Raw genomic sequence first — 9,206 nt, forward strand, 5'->3', positions numbered from 1 at the left:
CTGATCATGACAAATTTACCCAGCATCATTAGATTTAGATTTCATGTGGTTATTTCAACCCATGGCATGGTATACTGTAATTATATGATCACAAACAACATCTTTTCTTGACCTTCTGTACTTTCTGTTTGTTGTTGGTGAGATGTCTACACCTCTCCTTCACTGTTTCTTCTCTTTCCACCGTTCACCATTGACCGTGTGGATCCAGTTTAGAACAGGCACAGAGGAAACTGGGTCGTTACTACAAATAGAAGGTCATATCTGTGGCTGCATATTGAGGGTTTTCTTCTCTACATATTCCAATTGAATGAGCATTATTTAGCACAGATTAGTGGATGTGAAGAGACCATGCCATTATGTGTGAAGCACTGATAGATAACCCATATTTTAAAATACATTTCTACTGTAATCTGAGTTTATTTTTTATCCGTCTGACAGTTTTAGTATTCTTTTTTGAGCATATCTCTTAAAGGTACAAAGCCGTAAATTGAGGATATTATTTGATCACCTTGTGACACCTCAAACTCCAGTGACATGGAAATACAATGACATTTAGTAGAAACGTTGCGTTAATATCCGACCTTGCTCTGACTTTTTACAGAGTCTTGGTATTCCCTCAGAAGTGCTCGATGCCTGACCTTGAACATGTGCACAAAGTCCTCCAATCTGCTCAGTCTGTTTTAGATCCCACTGACTCTTCTCCATCATCCCCTGGGTCTTGTTGTCCCGACCGTAGCTGTTTTTAAGATATGTGTAAGAATGAATCAGAAGTCATATTAGTATTTTTAAAATGTTTTTATTTTGACCTCAAACTGAGTCATAAAACAACAACTTAGTTCTTTCAGTTGATGCTTTTTATACGTCTTGACACTAAAGTTGACGTGGGTCGACTTGTTTTTTCAGATCTTTTTATAAAGAGGTACGTTTCCATGACGTCCAAGGTCGCCTGTAGGATAAGCACGTTATTCTAATCATTTGAAAACCAAGCTCAAAATGAATACACACAATTCATGCAGAAGAGCAAGCTGCCTCGCCCAGTCAAGGTCCGACCACAGAACTGCCTGAGGGAGAAAGTACACGTTTGGCTTTCCATTTCATGGTGAATAAATTATAATAATGTCATTATGAATGTATTTAGATTTGTTTGATGAGACGACAGATGATGGACTGACACGATTCAAAAGTGACAAACAAAGAACAAAAGGTGTGAATTTAACATTTAGAAAAGAAGAACCTACCACAAAGTCTTCCTCTGCAATACCTCGGTCATCAATGAGCGGCTGCACAGTCGAGGGAAGAAGAATCTGCAGGAAATGTTGTTCAACATTCTGACCACTAGAGGGACTCGACATGACAATGGCAGCACTTACTACTTCTTTATGGAGTAGTTTTAGAGTAGGATCTCGAGTCATAAGGCCGATGACATGCATGAAAAGAAGGTAGTGTTTGCCAGCAACTAAATCAAACTGAAATGTATTTAGCTAATGACATCACTCACTGTGTTCTGCACAGGTCCTTTTGAATTATTCATGGCATAGATGTAGGACAGGAAGCTGAAGCTCATGCTCCTTTCCACGTGCTGTCACATGGTTGTAATACTGTGTGAGCAGCTCACTGAAACTCCGCCCACATAGGTTCTGTGCAATAGACTGCATTCAAACTACTGAGCCGTCACATCACAGGTCTCTAGTGAGTTTTCTGGCCATGTAGTTTCACACAGTCTGTGATAAAGGAGCCTAAAGAACAGGAGACTGATGCAGTGGTATGTTCACATGTCACAAATGTTTCAACAGGCACAGGGGAGGATCCTTTCAGTGGATTTCTGAACACAAGTTCATCAATGTAAAAAGGTGTGGTCTCTCCTTTTGCCTTTTTGACTTCACTTCCTGATGTCCTCTTTAGACCTTTCATTGAACAGACTGATGGTGTTGTTCGACCAAAGCATTTCACCCTCTGGCGGTTTGCCCTCTGTGACTTTCTCTTCTGCTGACATCATTTGCAGACTGATCATATCGTTGTTGTGCAGCCTGTGCTTTTTTCTTTCTGTCTAAGTTAAAGTTTTTAGAACCCTGGTTTTCAGAATCTGGTCCCTGCATCCAGACTCCAAAACAGCCTCCTGCAGGCTAGTCAGGCTGTGCAAATAAATGCTTCTTTCTGGACTATGTCTGGTCTTATCATCCGCTCTTATCGGTCTCATTCTTAACTCTTTGTGCAGCTCAATGTCACCCTGAGAGGAACCCCCTTCAGTGATGATTCACTGTCCACTTTTACAGTCACCTGGACATTACAATCCTCAAAACAGCCATACCCAGTGCAGGTAAACACTAGGCAGCTTTTCTTTGATCCAACAGTTTTTACACTCTGTCTTTTAAATGCTAAACTGATGGATGCTTCTGATCCCTTTTGCAATGATATCTGTCCAATGTAATGTTTTAAATTGTCTTCTGCACTGTGTTCTTCTTAGTTGAATCCAGTCAGTGTTAGAAACAAAAAAAAAACAAGTATCATCAGGCAACTTGTGAGTCAAAGATCCAGTGTGACTTTCAGGGATCCCTTTGGATGATGTGGTGGAGGCACTTCTTGTCTTCTGTGAACACAGGTTGCAATAGAAGATTAGAAGCTGGATAGCATAACAATCTAATTCATACTAATACATTTTGTGTCATTTCAAATTGTTTCAAAAATAAAGTTTGATCGACAATATAAAAACATGTCCATGCTTCTGTAACGGATGTGGTCAGGAGGAGTGAAGAAAACCACACTTTGACTGTTTTCCAGCTTTTATTTTCTCCTGCAGAAGACAAAAGAGCATTCAATTTGCCTTCTGGACATTCGTTTTCTGCACCTCTGTTCCCTCAGCAATGCAAAACGGCACTGTCAGAGCTCATAACACATTTATATTACACCACATTTATATTATACCAAATGGTAAAACAGTGACATCTAGTGGACAAAATAAACGACAACATGCGGCTGTTAAACGAAACAGAAAGTATGAAAATACAAAGAAAAACATACCTGCAGAAGACAAAAGAACATTCAATGTGCCTTCTGGACATTCGTTTTCTGCACCTCTGCTCCTACACATGCAAAATAAATATTATTTTAACTGAGAATATCTGCGGCACTACGTCAATCACGTTACACAAGCGCTGTAGGATATTACACAATTTGCGCCAAAACCGCTACATTCAAACAGTCTCCAAAGTGATATAAAACTCAAAACCTAAACAAAATGACTGATTAACATCGTATTACTATCAGTTTATAAAATAAACATAAACATAAACATCAAAACTTAAATCACTGATTTTCCACAGTAAATAAGATAATGATGCAGCAACGTTTTTACATACAACTTACCCTCAGCAATGCAAAACGGCACTGTGAGGGACAGACGGAAGGAGCTACGGAGGAAACATAAATTTGTTAAAATAACAGTAAATATAAATAACTCGTTAAGATAAAATTCACAAATACTTAACAGAAATAAATTATAAATTAAATCTCAAATATAAATCGTAAACTGGACTAAACAAAAAGTGCATTTTAACTCTGTTACAGCTACTAAGAGCAAACTGCATCATACAAGATAAGAGGAAATCATGTTTATATTTCGAACATCCAGAAGGACTCCACAATGGGGACTTCAGATGTTTCCTTCTATACAATACAAAACATTTTAACTTGTTCTAGGTTCTAATCTACCTCTTAGCTGTGATCCACTGAGGAGGATCAGAGTGGTATTTAACATCTGTGATCATTTGTAAGATGTACTTTAAAAGTATAAAAGTACAAAATGTTTGAAATCACATGACCATTTCATTCATAGAGCAGTTGTTTGTGATTACTGGTGTATGTGCATTGCAATATAAGCTGGGTGCGAGGGCTTGTGTACGGATTTCACGCTTTCAATTTATTAAATACAGGTATTTATTAATTATTAATATTAGTATTTAATCAATTAATGCGGGACTGATATTGTGATATTTGGTTATTGTTCTCTGATATCAGAGTGGTGCCCCTGGTTTTTATTAACTCAGATTAATAATTTGTTGAATTATATTAATGATTAATTAAGGATAATTATTAATGTTCATTTAATAACCAAATATTACTATTTAAAACCCAGCATAAATGTTGCCCTCTTATTAGCTCTGCAAAACCCCAACAATGACGAGTCGGGTTACCGTGGGAATTGAATCAAAAACCAATGTAAGAGTCTTTCTCCTCTTTAGAAAATGTATAAAAAGCAGTGAAGCTGCACTTCTCACTTGTCTCTCTCTTCTTTATTTTTCATGTTTTTCTTACTCTCTAAAATGCCAGCAATAAGACTGCAAATGAAATCAGTTCCGTTTGTAATTATTTCGGTTTAAACTATATATATGTATATTTATAAAAGTATATATCAAAGTTCTGGCAATAATTAATTTTTCAATAATAGTTGACAGACACAGGCTCCTTTTTGTAGTTGTTAGGGTATGGTTGGGCACAACACAGGTCTCTTTGACTTTTATTGGGCCTATTGCCGTTTGGATGGGAGACATGGTGTTATGTCTCTTATTTGTTTTGTTGGTGAAGTCTCTGTTTTTTGTTGGTTTTATGTTTTTGTGTTGTAAATGAGTTCAGATATTAATGAAGGTTATCAGCAGAGCAATAATTTGTAAATTTTCTAACAGTGGGCTGAATATGAGCTTTAATATATATGATGTTCCTGGAATATTAAAGGGTGTAAACATCCCATTAAAAGGAAGAAAATCCTATCTTACTTGAAAAAAGAGAAAGCAACTATTGGATTATTGCAGGAGACACATTTAACAAACTTAGAACATTCAAAATTAAAGAGAGACTGGGTTGGGCAAGTGTTTTCTGCCTCATATAATAGCAAAAGTAGGGGGGGTTATATTTTAATTCATAAAGACCTCCCATTTAAAATGGAATATTATGAATCTGACCCAGAGGGTTGCTTTCTGTTTTTATATGTTTTTTTATATGGTGAATCAATAACCATTCTAAATGTATATGCTGCACCAAATATCAGTTGAATATTTTTACAAAATGAACTTCATTGCTTGCACAGTATAGTTCCCAGCATGTTATTTTTGGTGGTGCCTGGAACTGTGTGCTGGATGGGAAACTGGATAGGCAGCCTAGTAATCTCGCAACCATCCAAACCCACAGACAAAAAGCTATCTGTCAAATGTTAAATGAAGTCGGTCTTGTAGATGTTTGGCGTATGCTCAACCCAGATAATAGAGACTTTACATTTTACTCCAATCCTCACAGGTCTTACTCTAGAATAGTTTTTTTTCCTTGTTCCACAAATCTCTATTGAAAAAGTAGAAAAATGTTATATTGGATCTATTCATATATCGGACCACGCTCCAGTTTTTTTTAGGTATCTGTATATCAAATAGTTATTCAAACAGATATAATTGGAAATGCAGCAGAGCTATTTTATCTGACCCAAACTTTTGTCCTATGACCCAAAGAGAACTCAAATTATTTATCCAGGAGAATGACAATGAATATACAGACCCTTCAAACTTATGGGAAACAACTAAAGCTTTTCTAAACAACAAACGCTCAAAAAAAAATATTACCAGAATTAAGGACAAGAATGGGAAGCTGCTTTATACTAAAAATGAAATGACAAAGGTGTTTAATGATTTTTTTCCCCTCTTTATATAGTTCAAAAACACTAGGCATGGATGATAAGATGAATAACTTTTTTCAACGCATAAAACTCCCTAAGGTCTCTGAAGAAGATAGGAGTAAGTGTGATATGGATATAAGCGGTAAGGAAGTTGAGGAGGCGATAGATACCTTTGCATCGGGGAAGGCCTGTGGACCTGATGGTCTCCCACCAGAGATTTATAAAGCCTTTAAAGAAATCCTTTCTCCCCTATTAACTAGCATGTTTAAATATTCATCATCTATTAAACACTTCCACAATCATTGCAACTGGCCACTATTAAAGTTCTACTAAAGGAAAACAAAAACCCAGATTTTCCTGAGTCCTACAGACCAATAAGTATTCAAAACACAGACTGTAAAATTTTTGCTTAATTACTGTCAGGATTAATCATATCATACCAAAAATTGTGGGACATGACCAGAAGGCTTTGTTCAAAATAGGAGATCATGTTCAAACATCAGGAGATTATTGGGTATTTTACAGTATGTTAAGTTAATAAAACTCAATGCTTTAGTGGTGACATTAGATGCAGAAAAAACATTTGATAATATAGAGTGGGAATATTTATTCAAAACCTTAAAGAAGTATGCTTTTGGAGATGGATTTATAGAGTGGGTCAAATTGTTATATTCTGCACCACAAGCATCAGTCTCCATTATGGGGGAATGTCTTCTCCTTTTGCAATAAGTAAAGGCTCAAAACAAGGATGCCCCTTATCTCCTTTACTTTTTGCATTAGCAATGGAACCTTTGGCTAAGATGATTAGATCCAGCACCTCTGTTACCGGTATCCAAACCAAGAAACAAGTACATACGATTTTGTTGTATGTGGATGATGTTCTTTTATTTTTAACTAGTCCCAGCTGTTATCCAGATAATAAATGAGTTCAGGATGTTCTCTGGATATAAAGTCGATTATGGAAAATCCCTAGCCCAGGGGTGCCCAACCTTTTTTGAACCAAGATCTACTTTTAAAGTTGCCAGTCTGCAGAGATCTACCAGTCCACATAGTGAGCCGTAGCCTTTACCGACAGCCTCCAAATGCATTTAATACTCACACAACAAACAGAAAATAATTTCAGATATAATAAATGACAGTTCTGTGAGTCGTAAAAAATAATACAATATCGACATACTTTTTTTTAAACTCACATTTTAGGGTACATTTTAATATTACTTGTAGGCTATTTATATCACGTGTTTTTCCCTTAATTTAGTTTACAACAAACAACTTTAATCTGTGTGGAGATGTTCACAGACTACAGCAGGCTGCTGTGAGATGATGTTGCTTTTGTTAAATTAGCTGCAGACACGGTGAGAGTGAACGGAGTAAAGTCGAACCGACCGTTTGACCAGGTCACGTGTGTTCACGCCTCTGTACGGATCACGGATCAACTGTGTGCTGTAGCACTAAAAGTAAAAAGGTTTGCGTGGTGGCTGGCGCTCCAGTGCAAGTGTGTGTGTGTGCATTTGCGCTGTATGTTGGTGTGTCTCGTGCCCCGCGATGCTCACAGTCATGACAGCAGAGAAAGGAGCAGAGAAAAGTAACTGCAGCTACATCAAATGTGCTTAATACTCACAGCATACTTTCTATATATTGATGATGGATTGTACAGGATTGTTGATGGACGGTCTGCCTCCCCCCACCCCCTTGCTCCCTATCCCTCTTCCTGCATCTTATCCCATCTCTCCCCCTATCCCTTTCCAACCCCGGCGCAGTCTAGGCCTGTGAAGGCTGTTGGGATCCGGCCGAAGATTTCTGCCTTTTAATAAGGCAGTTTTTTCTTACCACTGTAACTTTTGCTGCTTTGCTAAAGTGCTCATGATGGATAGGCCGGATCTTTGTAATATAGCAATAAGTAAGATCTTTTACCTGCTTTTTGTAACATAACAATGAGTAAGGTCTTTTTACCTGCTCTTTTGTAATGTTAACAGACAAAGAGTTAGGTATTTTGCCTGCTTTTTGTAAAGTGTCTTGAGATAACACTTGTTATGAGTTGACGCTATACAAAATAAATTGAATTGAATTGAATTGAATATATATGACTTTTTGGTAAAACATTTACCTGCCCCGGTTTTACCTGCACGTCCTTGCGCGTGCCTGCACTCTCTTGCGCGCGCGCTCTCTCGCGCGCTCTCTCTCGCGCGCTCTCTCGCTCGCTCTCTCGCTCGCTCTCTCGCTCATGCACGCAGCAATTTCATGAATAAATGAAAAATTAAATACAAACAGGTAGTACAGGAAGTATAATTTGGCTCACCACCCAGGTATAGTCTATGTGTGGGAACACTGCAATGAGATGAAATTGAAATCACGTTTCTATTTTACGATTGTATTTTATATTGACTAAACATCTCGATCGACTAAGAATCAGTCAGCGATCTACCTGTGGATCGCGATCGACTGTTTGGGCACCCCTGCCCTAGCCTTTCCGTTAGGAAACTTAATATGTTCTGATTTAGCAAAGTACATACCTTTTCAGTTGTCCTCTAATGGGTTTAGATATTTAGGGATTCAAGTGTCTTGTCATTTTGGTAATTTGTTAAAAATGAATTTAGACCCAGTGGTAAGTGAAATTAGAAAAGATCTTCAAAGATGGAGCCCTTTATCCATATTACTTGGCCGTGTTGCTATTGTAAAGATGAATGTCCTCCCAAGGCTGTTATATCCAATGCAGATGTTACCCAACTATATTCCAGTTAAATTTTAAAAAATCATTACATAGTATGACAACAAAATTTGTGTGGAAAGATAAACGTCCAAGATTTAAATGGGAGAAACTTCAGTTACCAGTGGACAAAGGGGGGTTAGCTCTGTCAAATGTGATGTACTACCACTGGGCTTCATTAATGACATACATTACTAAAAAATGATGCTAATTCTACATTTCTGGATTTATAAAATACTGGATGTGAAACCGCCCTTTACGATATGTCATTCATAAACAATGCAATAAGTCTACAAGGAATGAACGATAATATTATTGTCAGAAACACCTTGAAAACGTGGAATCATGTGAGTTGCATTTTGGGATTGTGACTCAATACTCTATTTTGGCTTCTATTTCATGTAATCCTGATTTTATACAGTCTTGCACAGATAGGGGTTTTAAAACATGGAAGAGTGCTGGTGTTTCACAAATACGAGATCTCTTTTTAGATGGGACTCTAAAATCTTTCTCCCAACTCATGAATGAATTTGATCTTTCTCAAACAGTTTTTTCGTTATCTACAACTTCGGAGTTATATAAAACCCATTCCAGCATATAATACTGTATTGTATATGACTCAGCTGGAAAATACATTATTAAAAGCGTCGTCTTTAAACAAAAAAACTCTACGTTTTTCATATGATCAAATGTTTATCAACATCCCTACTATCAGTAGCAGAGCTTCCTGGGTTGATTTTGGGTACCATCTCGATGATGAGATGTGGAGAGAGATTTTATTAAATGCAAAAAAGATTACATGTTCAAACAAATTCTATGAGACTCAATATAAGATCATCCACA

The 9,206-nt window shown here is 37.2% G+C and overlaps 1 protein-coding gene across 2 annotated transcripts in view; it reads right to left on the minus strand.

Annotated features, from left to right (window-relative positions):
- LOC114921391 (NLR family CARD domain-containing protein 3-like) overlaps positions 1-9,206 on the minus strand; it is a 148,603-nt gene that overhangs the window by 108,669 nt on the left and 30,728 nt on the right. The window lies entirely within an intron of this gene.

The sequence above is a fragment of the Labrus bergylta genome, chromosome 6, assembly GCF_963930695.1.
Source record: "Labrus bergylta chromosome 6, fLabBer1.1, whole genome shotgun sequence".
NCBI classification, from domain to species: domain Eukaryota; kingdom Metazoa; phylum Chordata; class Actinopteri; order Labriformes; family Labridae; genus Labrus; species Labrus bergylta.